Genomic DNA, 15,732 nt, shown 5'->3' with positions numbered 1-15,732 from the left:
TGTGTGGCTAGCCATTCGTGATTTAAAATTTAAAAAAATTTTAATTTAAATAAAATTAATAATTAATAAATAAATAAAATTAATAATTAATAATTAATAAAATTTAATTTAAATAAAATTTAAAATTCTTATTTCCCTATTAATGAGCATTCACATCTACTTTTTTTCTTAATCAGAAAAGGATCTTTTGAAAGTACAACCCTGGCCAGGGTGCCTGGGTGGCTTAGTCAGCTCAGGTTGTAATCCCAGGGTCCTGGCATTGAGCCCCATGTCAGGCTTCCTGTTCAGCGGGGGGCCTGCTTCTCTCTCCATGTCTGCCTGCTGCTCCCCCTTCTTGTGCTCTCTCTCTTTCTATCAGACAAATAAATAAAATCTTTAAAGGAAGGAAGGAAGGAAGGAAGGAAGGAAGAAAATACAATGTTGGCCAATTAGATCCCTTACTTAAGACCTTGCAATGGTTGCCCATTTATCTTGGGATAAACTCAAAGGCCAGTCATGTTCTGGGGCCTGACCCTTCATCAGCTCAGCCTGCACCCCGGACTGCCTCAAACTCTGCTCCAGCTGGAAGAGCCAGGTTTACTTCCTCTTTCTCACTCCTGCCCTACCTGGCTAACTCCTCAGTCTCTTTCAGGTCTCTAGCTTTGTGTCCTTTCCCAGATCTCTTGACAATGGCCTTGGAGTTGGTCTTCTCACAGGTACTGGAACTTCCAGTTACAAATGGTTCTTTCTTTCCCGTTATCATCTGACTTGACATGTTATGGATCCAGGTCCTTGCCTAATGTCTGACACTTTCTACATGCTTCTGTGTTGCGCAAACGATTGATGAAGGGTGAGGCGTTGCTCCTTGGGAGGAGGCTGGCAAGAACCCTGGGCTGGGTCTTCATGTAAGGTGCCAGTTGGAGAGGGGCCATAAGTCAGAATTTTGGAACAGGGACTAGGGAAGAAGCCAGATTGTTAAGGCTTAGGCCATGGGAGGTGGGGGATTGCGGAAGACAGTGTTAGACTGGGACTTTGGAACAGGTGAGATGACTGAGGTTCACCGTTGGGTCTCATTGGCAGCTGAAGAGGCTGAGGGGACAATCCTGGGACACTGCAGCTCTAACCCAGACACCATCCATCCTGAATCCCATGTCAGGAAGGGCATCCCCAATATGCCTGCCTTGGCAAGAATGGTTTCACGAGTGGGACTTTCTGTGAGTTTTCAGGTGGGAGCAGTATGGGAACCCAAAGGAAATAGTTAGAGAAAACAAAGGCAGAGGAAGTGGGCAAGGAGAGGTCAAGGGGGTGTGAGAAGGAGACACAATATTCCTTAAGAAGGTGCTGATCTTTGTGAAAAAACAGGAGCAGGGCCGAGAACCCCATCTGGTTCCTCTGCGCTCACTGTCTTCCAGCTACTTAAAGCATGCTCCGCGGAGCGATGGCAGTCTCCGCACCGTCAGGTCTCAGAGACACGAGTACAGAAATTGAAAAGAAGCAGTTTGATAGCAACTTGACATTGATACAGTCAGTGGACACCTCCCATTGGATAGGGTAGAGACCCGAGTGGCAGGGGGCACTTGACACGCACCGAATGGGACCATGTACTGTACGACCACTTACCAGGCGTGTCTTACTGGAAATTAACTCCCATCCAAATGGTGAATGTTGGCTTGTCGTTATCTCTCCCGAGGGCAGAACAGGACATGCGTCTTCTCAAAAGCCAGAAGGAAGAACTTCAGTTAGATATTGGTAGGAATTAAAGACTATAATTTGCTGTCACTTTCGTCTGAAGAAATGGAGCCTCTACCTCCGAGGACTGTCCCTTGCTGCCTGAGGAAGGGAGGCCATCCAGGATATCTAGAACAACCTTCCTGTTGGAGGCCAGTAATGATAGTTCCCCACACCTGTGTCATTCATTTTACCTTCCAAAGCACTTTCACGAGCGTGATTTTTTTGATCTTTGTAACCACTCCACAGATGATCAAAGCAGACATCAGCGTCCTCACTTTGAGGACTGGATAATTAAGATCAGAGAGGTCAAGTCAATTTCCCAAAGTTGCCCAGTAAATTAGAAACAAAAAAGGATAAGAGACAACACCCGGGCTTTTTTTTTTTTTTTTTTTTTTGGTTTTTATTGTTGATATTGTTGTTCATGTTTTAAATCAGTGGCAATAAGAGGGGTATGGGGGAACTGAGGGAGGCAGCAGTATGAACAGTAGCCATCCTTTACTGGGTGCCCAATGGTGACAGTAGCTATATTTGTTGAGTTCTTACAGTGTATCAGGTACTGTGTATAATTACCTCATTTAATTTTCACAATGGAAACAGAGCCTCTGTGAGATTAAGTCATTTGTCCCAAGTCACTCAGCTAGTAATTAACAGAGCTGGTTCTTGATTCACACCAGCTGACTCCAGAGCGTGTTTTCTACACCGCTACATGGTACGCCAGCCAACCGACGCACAATCCTCCCAGGGACCCAGCGCGGGACATGTGCTCTTGCCAGTCTCCTAGATAGACACTGAGGCTTGTCACGTTAGGGACTTGTCCCAGAGCCACACACCTAGTGGACTTTGACGCGTCCCCCTGGGCTAGAGTTCAAGGTGGGCGTTGCTGATTCCCAAGCTTCCTTCTTCTGGCACATTCTGCAGCCTCTCTCAGCCACGAGGTCTGCTCTGACCAGGGTGCACAGGTGGGCAAGCTGTGTGGATGGGTCAGCCCATGCACTGGACTCAGTTGCACCTTCCCTTTCTCTCTCTTCCTGTAGAGAGGACTGGAAAGTCAAATGTATTCAGCACCTGGCAACGGCTAATTATTAACGCCCAAGCCGCTGGCAGCAACTCGTTATGTCGCGTCACACAGAAGATTTATGGCCACTTTGAAAGAGGCTTTGAAATGAGACAAAACTCAATATTGAATTTTTTTCATCTCTTTTTCCCTTTGGGGTTTCAGGGCAATGATATCAGCTTCCTCCCCATTAGCATATTTCTAACGAGCTCTTATTAAGGTGAATTTCATTCCAGCTTTCAGAGTTTTCGTTAAAAGAAGGGGTTGGAGGGAGGGCAAGACACGGGCAGACGCAGGGACCTCGGGGCGCAGGGACCTCTGGGCTCAGGGATGGGAGGGGCCCTCACTTGGCTCTAACCTCCTCCAGTGAGCACTGCTCTCCCATTCATGCAAGAGGGTTTCCGCCGCTTTTCACTGGGATTGGGCAAAGGGGCCTGGGAAGTTATGCAGTAGGGTTCACCCTATGGGAGGGCCTGGGTTGGCTCAGGCGCTGCCCAGGGACAGGCAGGCCATCACTCTTCTTTGAGCCCATACAGTGGGGACTGTAGCACCTGCCATGTGGCTATGCTCTTTGGGGAGAAACGGTGTCTGCTATATTCGCTGCTGTAGCCTTAGTGCCTGGCACACTGGGGTGCCCCATAAAGAGTGGTGGAGTAGATGGGGTGTGGAGGGAGGGATGGCAGTGTTGTTCCACAAATGGGATCGGCCGCAGGTGCTAAGGCACATGCCCGTGGGAATGCCCGGAAAGGTTTGCTCATTGACCATCTGTGCCTGGGCTTGTGTGGGGAGGATTGGTGCCCAGGGCCCTTGTACCAGCCTTGGGGGTTGGGGGGGGTAGCTACAAGGCCCTCTGTCCTGTGTCTGTTGCCATACAGATGTGCTATGGGAGGGGCGGACAGCATTCCTGGTATAGCAGCTTTGCTCTTTCCATTCACCTGGCCTGGCTGGCTTCTCGAAGGTGTCAGGCAGCCTCACTAACGGCTTAGCAGTCCCCTGCTTCTGCTCCCCAACGACACTTTGATAGGGTGTGGGTGCCCTGGGAGTTCAGGCAGAAGCAGAGTACCAGCAGGGAGGAGGTACCCAGGCCATGGAGAAAGAGACAGAGAAAGGACATTGTCACCCACCTGGTGGGCTTTCCTCTTGATGAGGACCACAGCCCCTGCTCCCTGGGGGTCCTAGTGGGTCATTCTCAACCCTGGCAGCTCAGTAGAACCATCTGAGAATCTTAAAAAACAAAAAACAAAAATCAAAACAACAACAACAACAATAACAACAAAAAACAAAAAAACAACTGATGTCCAAGCTCTAGCCACATACATTTGGTTCTCATTGGTTTGGAGTGAGGTCCCAAGCATGGATTTTAGAATGTTTCTACGTGATTCTAATGTGCAGCTGGGGTGGGTACCACTGCTAAGTGTGTGTATGTGTTGGAAGAGGGGAGCTGGATGTCCTTCCCAGAGGGGACCCTCCCCCAATTGCCCCCCACCAGGGGAGCCTCAGCCCTTGCCCTGAGCTCTGTGATGGGGGCAGCCTGATTTCTGCCTCAAGGACAGAGGAGATACCGCAGGAAAGGGGGAGGTTACTACCTCTGGACAAGTGTCAGCCTGCTGTCTCTGTGCCATCTGGTCCCTGCTCTACTACTGAAACCTTGGGCCCCTCCTCACCCCCTATACCCCGAGTCCCATCTTAGGGTCTTCATCTCCAGTAGGCCCTTCTAGGCGCAAATGAGAGAGAACATAGCTGAGAATGTGCTTTGTAAGAAACCCACAAAGAAGGTAAGGATATTTAAGACCGGGAGATTCCGCAGAAGCCATTTGTCAGTCCTGGGGCGAGAGGGCTGGTGGAAACAGTTTCTGAGGGCCCCTGGGGAAGGCAGGGCAGAGAGGACATCTTTCCAGCAGGCTCCCACTCTGCCTCTCTAGTTAGTTGCCTCCTCTGTGCCCCTGTTTGGAGGAGGAAAAGAAACACCTGCCGGGAAGGCAGGTGGAGGTGGCAGGGAGAGACGCCAGCCAGCCACTGGCAGTCCTCTCTGTACCCAAGAAGAGGACGGCCCCTCGGGAACAGGGTTAGAAGGGGCTGGAAAGTCAGCAGACACTAGGGTCCATTGAGGGGATGGCAAATTCAAGGTACCCAGCATAGAGTGTGTCTCCAGGGGTCTCTCTCTGTTCCCCTGCCCCTAGGCTACCGGGTCTTGGGCCCCACTCCCACCCCAAGGGGCGCTCTGCTCAAGGGTCTCCCTTCCCTTTCCTGTGGCATGGTGGAGTGAGAGGGGCGCTGGACATGGGGTCAGCTCTGCCATCCGCTCTGTGACCTTAGGCAAGTCTCTTTTCTTTTGGCCTCACTTCTCTCACGCAGAAAGAGACCTGTTCGTTGATTTGTTGAATCAGTCACTGGCCAGTTATCAAACGTTTATTGATACTGGCACTGGGCCAGTGGCTGAGGTCACCAGGAGGGAACCCCTCTTCCCTCTCACCTCTTCTTGCGGCAGGGAATCACTGTGGAACCTTTTTGAGCTGTAAGAGACCTTAGTGAGAGGCCAGGTTTGGCTCTAAAACAACACCACTGTCGCTCAGCCTCCTTTTATAAATGGGGAAACGGAGGTCCAGAGAAGCCGTTAAGGGTCTTCCCATGGTCCCATAGCTGGTAGGTAGTGCTAGAAAGCTCAAAGTCAGGGCCGTAAGCCTATGTCCTCTCCTCAGGCAAGCCCACCAGCTTGAGGAGTGATTCTAGCTCCTCCCTCTCCGGAAACAGCCCGGAACGGTCTGGTGACTCATTCAGGGTCACACAGACCTACCAGACCTGCTGAGAGGCCTGGTCCCTGGCCTGTTGATCCCGGCCCTCGTCTGGGTGCGTGACTCAGGCCATGTTCAGAGCCCACGGGCGCCCCGTCAGCAGATTCTGTATCCCCCCAACACCCCCCAGCCACTGTGCCAGGTGGGCGGCTGTGCTGGCTCCCGCATTCGTGCACCGCAACACATACAGGCCCAGCTCTCCTGTTTGGCCTTCAAGATTGCTCGGGGAAGCATCCCAGCCCCGGGGGCGGGATGGGGTGTTAACAAAGGCTCACAGTGTCCTCACCTTTCAAGTTTATTAGAATATTTTCTGGATGGAAGGAGCCCTGCATGGGGTGGGTCCTGCTTTCATTCGTGGGGCACAAACCACTTCTCTGCCTGGCCTGGGCAGTGGCCTGTTTGGTAACAGAATAAACCCTCATCCTTGGAGGGCTGGGGAGATGTAGGGGAGTCCCGTGCTCAGCTCTGGATCCCATTCAGATCTCTTGCTGGTTACTGCCTCCGCCAGCACCCGAACTAGCCCGAATGGAAGAGTGGGAGGGGGTAGGGCTCATCCCATGCAAGGCCCATCTCCAACCTCTTTCTTGAGTCCTCAAGGCACCGCTGAGGCAAGATTGGCACATTTAAAGTAGGTAGTTGGGCTCAGGGATGACACAAGGGAAGACACGTGGAGGATATATTATAAAATAAGATAATCTGGTCCAGGGGCTCTGGCTTTCTCATCTGTACCCCTGGTTGTGCTCAGGAACATCCCCCTGCCTGGTTCCTGCAGAGGAGGCCCACAGGCTCCCCCACCGCCCATCTCTTGATGTCAGAGTCTTAGGAAACTTAGAGACCATCTAGCACTTTCTCAGCCTCATTCCAGAGAGAATTCAGCTCTAACGCCCCATGACATCCACTGTGTCTACTGGATCAACTTTTCTCCTGTGCATCTAGAATGATATGTATTGTGTGCCATCCTTGGAAAAGTGGAGGAAATAGTCCCGGAAATCATTTTCTGGGTTCTGTGGTTTAGGTGAGGAACTCCAGCTAATAAAGGCTTCCTCTTAGCTAAGGAGGAGGCAGGAGGTCACTCAGGGAGCACAGGCCCGTCCTTCTGTCATCATATTGTCTTGTCCTCCCTTCCTCTGCCCAAATATAGAGAGCGTGGAGGGGAATGTGGTCCAGAGATGGCCCATTCCTCCCTCAGCACGCCACACATGGCATGCACGCGCGCACACACACACACACACACACACAGGCTCTGAGCTGAAGAGCAAAGCCATACTTGGAAGCGTGGTGATAGGCGAGCAAGTAGTCCTGAATTCAGATCTAGTTCATTCACCTCCAAACTGTGAGTCTGTGCAAACGGAGATCCCAACAGCAGCTCCCCGGAGCCCCTGCGAGGATGGAGTGAGATCGGCTCAGCTCCCAGCCCAGGGTCCCCTGCGGGTGCGGGGCAGGCTCTCGGGAGCTGTCCATCTGCTGCTCTGGTCTGGTCCTCAGCGGCTCCCTGGTTCAGTGTTTGACTCCATCTCTATCCAACTTCTCATTCAACAGGGGACATTACCAGAGTGTTGTTAGTAAGTGCTCTCAAGTCACTGGAAGTGGTCTTAGCGGGCAGGACTCACTTGGGTTCGTGCTCTCATTCCTGGGCCCACAGACCCAGCTCCCACTCAGCCTGCTTGCTTCTCTCTTTTCTCCCTCTTTTGGCATAACCACATGTGCGTCCTAGTCAGAGGCCTACCGTGGTTATCAGGCTTCTGGCCCGCCCCCCGTTCTTCCTACCCCACTGAGTCCCTGCGTGTGCCATGGCAGATTTGTAGACTCGTGGGCACATGCGGTGTCTGTAGCTTTGGTATGAGCTTCCTGTTTTCTGCATATTGGCGATTCAGCCTACGGGAGGTCAGCTCCTTGCAGGCCGGGTCAGGCTGGGGAGAGGGCAGGGAGCGACCCGGAGAAGCTGGAGCCAGAGGGGAACCTCTCCATTTTGCCTAGAGGAGGGGATTGTCCAGATTTCTGAATGTTCTGATGAATTGGAAGTGAGGCCGAGAAGACCTTTATAGGGTTCCCATGCCTGCCACCCAGACCCTTTTGCAACATGGCCTTTTCCCTTCTGGTCTTGGTGAGTGGATTCTATTGAGTGGGAACACATCTCTACGGATTTATTGGGATTCTGTGTGATTTCAGGGTCATCGTTCCTAAAGGTGTTTGTTCTTGTCAGGAGTAGGTCGGAAGTGAGGGAAATGAAGCCCGTAAGTTACCAGGGCAGAAGGTAGCCCTGGCAGTGGTTTCTCAGGAGGGCCCTGAATGGGGTCAGCCCCACTCCTCCGTGGGGCACAAACCACAACTCTAGGGTGGACACACACAGAGGAGAACCAAGCCTGACAGGCGCCACAGGCCACGACCAGCTGCCCAGCGGCTTCTGATTAACTGAAGGTTCTGCTTCATTGGGGTTCGGCTGCATTTTCTCTCCGACCCTGCTGCTCAGGATTGCCTGTGCCCAGCTAGGCTCAACTCTGTGACACAGCCCAGATCCTCCTCCCTCCTCACTGCCGTGCCTCTCTCACATCCCAGTGTCTCAGGCGGTGTGGTCCCACGGAGCCCTCAGAAGGAACTTCTCTGACATGCTAAGCTTTTTAATTTCGCACACATGGCGCGTAGATGCCCCCAGACAAAGCAGAATTGATTTATAATTCTCTTAATGGAAGCACAGGCTTTAGTTGCTCTAGCAATAGATCATTACCTCTGCCACCTTTTCAAATTTCTCCCTCCCATTTTTTCCCCCCACACCCCTGAGGTCTAAAAATATGACGTTTCATCGCAGCCTTCTATCGTAAGCCACTAAACGCCCGACGGTTCTCTTTAGACCTTAAATTTATAGCATGTTTGTTCAGTTTCGCTTCATTAATTAATGTTCTTCCCAGACCTCCATGCCAGAGTCTTTGTGTAATGCTCTCTTACAGTAAGCAGGTGCTTTTATCCTTAATGAACAATTTCCTGGAAAATACTGAAATAAACAACGAATAATCAGGCCAGGAACACAATGAATCTGAGAGTTGTGTGCCATTCTGCAGATTAAACCTAGAAGATGACGGATGGGTTTTTGGTGTCTTTTTTTGTTTTTTGTTTTTTGTTTTTTTGTTTTTTTTTGTATCTGCCGCAGTGCTGTCTCAGTGGTTCCTTCCTTGGGGAGCGAGTGCAGGGGGGCTACAGTTCTGGAAGGCGAATGAGCCCCTTGCTCCTCCAGGAAACCCGTGTTGAGAGGAACTGTGTTTTATCACCGTAGCGTGTGGCTGCAGAGATGATCGTCAGATCTGGAATCTGGAAGCGCAGCCAGATTGGCCTCCGGTTCCAGACTTGGAACCCTCTCTAGCTTAGGCTGTGTGTAGGTCAGCAGGGACTGAGCTGGGCCAAACTGCCACCTCATTGCGATTCATCTTGTCCTTATCTCTCCTTTCTGGCAAATCTGTTCCACCGCAAGGAGGTAGTTCTTGGGCCCAAGACCCTAGTAAACTCATTCTCTCTCTGTGCACCACTCCCCCAGCCCCAGGACTATTTGTGCTGCCCCTCCCCCCGCCACATACATCCCAGCAGGAGGGCAGTGACCAGACTTTCCCCAGCATTTTACTGTTTACAGGCCTTCTTGTAACCCTTATCTCTTTGGCTTCTCATGACGACGCTGTGAGTAGGTTTTCTTACTGTTTCCACTTTACAGAGGGGGAAGCTGGGACTCCCAGAGGTCAAGTGACCTACCCAAGGTTGCCCAATGGGTAAGAGATGGAGGTGGGCTTCGGACCCGGGAGGTGATCAGGATTCCAGGGCTCCGGGTTCTTGTTATCTTTGGTGGAGCAAAGCCTGTGTGGGTAGAGAGGACTGAGCAAGCCCTGGAGGGAGGTGAAGTGCCCCAGGCCGACCTGTCCAGGCTGTGAGCCAGAATTCATCAGTGTCGTGAACAAAAGACTGCAATAAATTTCTTTTAAAATCTGAATACCTGATTCATTTATTATATTGAATAGAACTGACAGAAGCGTACATTATCCATCCATTTTTCTGTGTCGTGAGATCATTTTGGGTCTTTGAAATGGCATAATGTTTTTAATCACGGCATGGATACAATCACAGCGTGGACCCATGCCATACAATTGTGATGGCAATTTTGCCCCAGCCTGATGGCGCCCAGGGCTGCCTGGGGAGCCCCGTAAAGTGGCCTGTGTCCCGAGGGGTAGCAGGTTCAGAGCTTGATGAATCCCTGTTCTCTGGGAAAAGGCACCCCAAGGGGCAGTGGGGGAGAATCCGGACCTGGAGGAAAGGTGAGCTGTGGGGGCACTGCCCAAAGGACGCTGCCTTCTTTCTTTCCAATACGAAGATGGCTTTACTGTGGTGTTTCACATTTTAAAATGGAGATCGGCTCATCATAGAACGTGCAAACATACAGGAAAGTATAGAGAAGAAAGCAAGTCACCTACAGTGTCATCACCTGGATATTTAAAATGTTAACATTTTAAACGTCCTTCCGGACATCTTTCTGTCTTGCTCACTCCCAACACACGCACACACCACACACAAGCGCACTCCATTTTATAGAAACGCGGTCCTAATACGCATGCTGTTTTGTAACGCGTGTTTGTCATGGATTAATACATCAGGGTTATCTTTCCATGTTGGGGAACCCATGTACATTATCTTAAAATATCTTTGCCTTTCTGATTATAGTGGTAATAATGTTTACTGTAGGAAACACTCATATAACAATAAAAATACTGACTTAGAACTACGAGTCCTGTGATACAGCTTCCTTCTCCTCCAGCCCCCGTGAAAGATGATCACTATTAATGCTCTAGTGGATGGGCTTCCCTGTTTTCCCCACACATCAATATTTTAATGTTTGTGTAATATTTTGTTATGGAGACATGGTGGAATTTATTTAGCAAGGGCCCTGCTGATATTTAGGCATTTTGGTTGTTTCAGCGCTACAACAAACATCTCTTTATTAAGAGATGATGCAACAGACATTCTTGGACCTATCCTTGACTCTGGCCAATTTCTAAAAAACACATTGCAGAAGTAGAATTCTGGTTGTTATGCATTGCTAAGTTGTTTTACAGAACACACGGATGCATGTTTCCAATACAAGTGCACAAGCACGGCCATCTTCAGGCTTTGGGACAGCTGGGTTGGGACATCTGGCTTCAGAATCTTCTGGCCTTGATACACGTGGAAGGTTCCAGAAGGACCCCAGAGAGGCGCCCTAGTCTGATGCCCATGTCTGCAGGCTGACAACCGGGCCCTCCTTTTAGCACCTGCCCAGGGAGAGGTGGCCCCCGAGATGTGAGGGGTCAGAGTCAGGGAATAGAACATGAGATAAGAAGTCAGTCTTTATTTTAAAGGGTGCTGAGGAATGGACAGGGAGAGGGTGAGAACTATGGGTCACGACCATCACAGTGCTGCTGACCTCCGCATTCCCCGTACTGGACTACAGCCGAATCCTTCCAAGGGTCTGTGCTCTCTCATCCTGCCCATGTCCTCAAAGAGGAAAAGGAGGCTCAGAGCAGTGAAATGAGTTCTCCAACCCCTCTGTGTGTTTCCTTTTTGTGGGGAGATGGGGCAGGCCCCAGGCTGGGAATGGGGTAAGAGAGAAGAATGCGAGGGGGAAGGGAAGGGCAGGGAAGGGAGATACATTGTAGCTGAACTTGTAGAGCTCGAAGGGTCCAGGAGATGATGCGGTCAGACCCCCGCCTTTGGGATAAGCAGAGAGTGAAGCTCAGAGAGGGAAAGCAACCTTTCCCGGGCCACACAGCAAGTTAGTGCCTTACCAGGCAGAAGGGGTTGGACGGGGCCTGTGGAAAGCTGAGTTGCTCCTGAGCAGAGCTGGCATTCAGGAGGGAAGACCCCAGGAGGAGGGGTTGCCCCGAGTCCTGGGCGGCTGGGTTGTTCTCTCTTCAGAACAGGCAGTGCTAATTGGGAGTGGATTCAGAGGCAACAGGGATGGAGACGGGCCAGGTTCAACGTGGGAGGCACCTGCAGGGATGTGAAGCATCGATTCCCTGCAAAGGTCTCTGATAACCCATCACACTTGCCTGAGGCTTCCTGCCAGGGAAAGTCCTCCGCGCTTTGAATTAAGCCACATCCTGGGTCCATGGCCCTCTCACGACCATTCCCACACACCTTCCAGCAGGTGTTTGGAGGTCTTGAGGCAGGAGCGTGCCTGAGTCATCTTTGTGCCCACGGTGACTGGTAAGTGTTCAATAAATATCTGCTGAGTGGCCTGTCTTGATAATTGTACAGTGAAGACTGACCCAGTATGGGTGTGCCATTCAGACACACCCAAGCCTCGATTTTCCAGCAGAAGATTTTTCCATCTCTCTCTATGTATATATTTTATATATAAATAGAAGTATAAAAATAGAGACAAATATATAAATAAATATTTAGAATAAATATATATATTTATATTTACATATTTAAAGAATATATACATATATATTTACTTTTTCCCTCCAGCTCCTCAGAAATTCCAGAAGTCAGGATTAGAGAGTTGGAAGGATCTTTGAGGTGGGGGAATATGGGTTGGGAGGAAACGAACATTTTATTGGGTATCTTCTATGTGCCAGATGCCAGGCTTGGCTAAGAGCTTTACCTGCTGACTCACGGACTATCCTAACAGCCCTGTAGAGCTGGTCATGCCTGGTGTGGTGCACGTGACACACTCAGCCCTAAGGCAGGTAGATGATTTTATCCAGGTTGTGCCACCAGAAATGTTGAGTCAGGATTTGAATGGTGTCAGCCTGGGTTCACTGATCCTCTCACGTAGAGCCCCGCCACCCACGTGTCGTGTGATTTTGAACCAGTCACCTGAGAACAGTTCCCCTCCTGTGGGATAAGGCGTTGGACCGTTGATGCTCCCGGGTCCCGGTGCCAGTTCTGAAACCACACGTCTTGTTGTCCAGTCTGTCATCCCTCCCCTCCGCCCAAGTGGGACCCTTGACCTTCCAACGGTGGTGATTCTCCGGCGTTTTGTCCCTTAGTGCTCCTTCCAATCCAGGCACTGGTGGTTGCATCTTAGAGTCTGTGAAATGTTTTTTTCAGAGTGGGCGGAAATGGGACGAATCTCCGCGGGGGTGCATGGCCCTCAGTGACTGACTTATCTTGGGGGTGTATGGACAGAGCCATGATTTCATGCTAGGGCCTGTGGAACTCCTACAGCTCTGAGAATCCCGCAGCCCTGGGTGGGGGTGGGAGAGGGAAGCGGAGCCAGGCCTGGGGAGGCTGGATTGGGAGGGGTGGGCGGCCTCGGGGCTGGCCAGGCCAGCTGAGTGTGCCCCGATTTGCAGAGAAATGGAAAGTTGGAGATAATTGCTTTGTGAGAAATGGAATGGTCTAAGAACACAGATGAGTTTTCTCCTTCCATCTTTGGAGGGGCTGGAGGCTGCCACCTGTTTGGGAATGGGAGGGCTGAGGGCCTGGAATATGGAGGCTACTCACTGTGGGTGAGGAGGTGGAGTGCCTTATTGGCCTGGCAGATTCTACACTCCCCTCCCCGGGCTCCCCGGAGATGTGCAGTGATTTCTCTCCAAGGCTGGCTGATGCCAGAGCCACTTGGTCTGTAGGGCTTGAGGGCGCGGGAGACAGGACCGTCTTTGACCCTCATGAATGGGTGCTGTAGGCTTCCGTGGGACCATTTTCAGGATTTGCAGCCCAAGGCTTCTGGGGCAAGGAGAAAGCAGAATTTATCATTTACCATGTCTCTGGAGGTGCCTCCAAACCCCTGTGATTTATCCCCGTGGGCAGGCACCTGGCAGGGCCTCCATGGTGGCCCTGGGGATTTCTGCCGTGCTCCTGTTGTCAGGGAATCTCTCTTTCAGAGATTAAGAGCTGTGGATTTATTTTGAACTTTTTTTTTTTTTTTCTTTTTTAAGTGCAGAGAGATTAGAAAGCCTTCGACATAAACCTGGCTCCTAGTGGGATTGCTGGAGGGCAGGAGGATTCATCAAGGCAGAGGGTGAAGCCTGTTAATTGCGGGGCTGATCGTGGCTCCACTTTTCATTGCACATTCATCAGATCCCAGCAAGGCCAGTAAACAGAGTGGGGCCTGGGGACTGGGAGCCAGCGCCAGAGATCAGTGAGCGGAAGACGGGAACGGTCTGTCAGGGTCATCCCTTGGCATTTGCCCCTGTGAGTGCCAACTTGGCTTTTTTGGTTTTATTCAGAAAAAAAATAGAGAAGCGTGTGTGTTTGTGTGTATGTGTGTTCTATAAATAGAAGATAGAAATCTCTCTTTCTTTCTCCCCACATGCTGGGAGGGATGTGAGGCGTTTGCTTTATCAGTCCCCGTTTGGGGTTTTGCTTCTGCTGCTTCCCGAGCCTGAAATCGCCTTTTCATGAGGTGCTCGGAACACGGCGACCCCCAGTTGCAGCTTGAACTATTGAGGAGGCTTCAATGCCCGCCTTGTGCTGATCCCTGGAGCTGATGTACCCCGCCGCTGGCCGGGTGGCCCAGGCGGGAGTCTTTGAATCACTCTCAGGATGTCACCGTGCTCAGTGTATCTGTCGCCAACAGATTGATGTCTCTGTGGGGCAATGTTAATGCAGCACGGGATGCCCCCTGGCGTATGACCTGCTGTTGGGACGGATCTGTGGTGTCCTCCGTCAGGCCCGACACCAGCAATGTGGCTGAGCCCAATAGCCTTGGCTGTGTCAAGGGAGGTGGTTGGCTGTAGAGTCAATAATCGGTTGACAAGGGGTATTGAGCCCCCTCTGCATGCAGGCAATGCTCTGGGTCCCGGGGACAGCAGTGAACATACCAGGCCCACATCTCTGCCCTGGTGGTATGTGTTCTAGTAAAACTTCCTTTGGTTCTAATGCCAAGGGAGGGGAAACACTGTGTAGGTTTGAAGGTCCAGAGGGAAGAGCTGAGGCCACCTCTAGATGGTTTCTATAGAAAAGGAGCAATTTTTAAAGCTAGTAACAACTATTCAGCAAAGTAGGAGAGGTGTCCCCCCAGTGCCTGTGACAGGCATTACCAATTGATCCCAGCGCACTTTTCTGCTCAACCCCGGTTTCTCAGCCAAACTGTAACAACCCATCAATGCCCAATGTATGAGTGAAACCTCCCAGGACCCACAAAATCGTGCCTGACCACCGTCATCCGGCTGCCAATGCAAGTTTGTTGGGAAGGAAGGGCTCCCTGGAAAAGACGGGGGTAGACAAAGGGCAGGTCCCAGGTATGTGGCCTAGACTCCCGTGTACAAGATTTTGGCACAATCAGGAAGACTAGGCAGGTGGTAGAAATAAAGCAGGTGGGGGAAGACTTTTGCACAGATGGACTGTGAGGTCATAACAACCGACCCCAGGGCAGAGGCCATCTGTTTGTCTGTCTGCCCTCTGCCCCAGTTTTATGCATCTTGGCTGATGTGAGCATCTGGTGTCTGGTCAGGTCTGTGCTGCCACCAGAGGGTCAGGCCGGACTCTACAGGTGCAGGTCATGCCAGGGCCCTGGTGGAAGGCACGGGCTTTCAGAGGAGGCCACCCTCTTTGAGGTCTGCCCAGCCTGCAGGGCCCAGCCTGGCGAGAAGGAGGGTCTAGCTGGGAGGAGGGATCCTTTGCTATGATGTCAGGGTCTCTTGAGTTATCCAGGAGCAGGTTCCCTGAGCACCACGTGCCAGGCACAGAAGGCCCTCAAGTGTTAGAATAAACAAAGGAATACAAACTCTAAGAATGCAGATTGACAGGACCAGGGCTTCCTTCACGCTTGACCTTGATGGAGAGGATCAGAGCTTTCCAAACAGATACCCTGAGGACCTCTGCTCCTAGAGTTAAGGTGCACTGGAGAGAAACCTTAAGAGATTCTTATCTCTAGGAAACAGACTGAGGGTTGCTGGAGGGGAGGGTGGGGGATTGGGGTATCTGGATGATGAGCATTCAGGAGGGCACCGAACGGAATGAATACTGGGTGTTCTAGACAGCTGATGAATCACCAGAATCTACCTCTGAAACTAATAATATACTATACGTTCATTAATTGATTTTAACTGGAAAAAAAAAGATATACTGAGGAAGTAAGCATGTGGCAATTCCCGGACGAATTCACTTGTGGATATCTTTGGGAGATTTCTATCAATATCTCACGGGACTAGTGTCCTACTGAACCCTGTTTCGGAAAATGCCTCCCAAAGTTGCCCACATGGCCACCACGGC

At 51.0% G+C, this 15,732-nt stretch overlaps 1 protein-coding gene across 20 annotated transcripts in view; it reads left to right on the top strand.

The window, feature by feature from the left end:
* Positions 1-15,732, top strand: part of MEGF11 (multiple EGF like domains 11) — a 343,613-nt gene that overhangs the window by 98,592 nt on the left and 229,289 nt on the right. Inside the window, exon 1 of one of the 20 annotated variants that reach the window (XM_059180859.1) lies at positions 13,689-13,710. The exons of the other annotated variants lie outside the window; for them this stretch is intronic. The gene's annotated coding sequence lies outside the window, so the exon portion shown is untranslated. Of the gene's footprint in view, positions 1-13,688; positions 13,711-15,732 lie in introns of those variants that run through there. 20 annotated transcript variants of the gene reach the window in all.

The sequence above is a fragment of the Mustela lutreola genome, chromosome 7, assembly GCF_030435805.1.
Source record: "Mustela lutreola isolate mMusLut2 chromosome 7, mMusLut2.pri, whole genome shotgun sequence".
Taxonomy (NCBI): domain Eukaryota; kingdom Metazoa; phylum Chordata; class Mammalia; order Carnivora; family Mustelidae; genus Mustela; species Mustela lutreola.
This window is presented reverse-complemented; position numbering and strand designations above follow the sequence as displayed.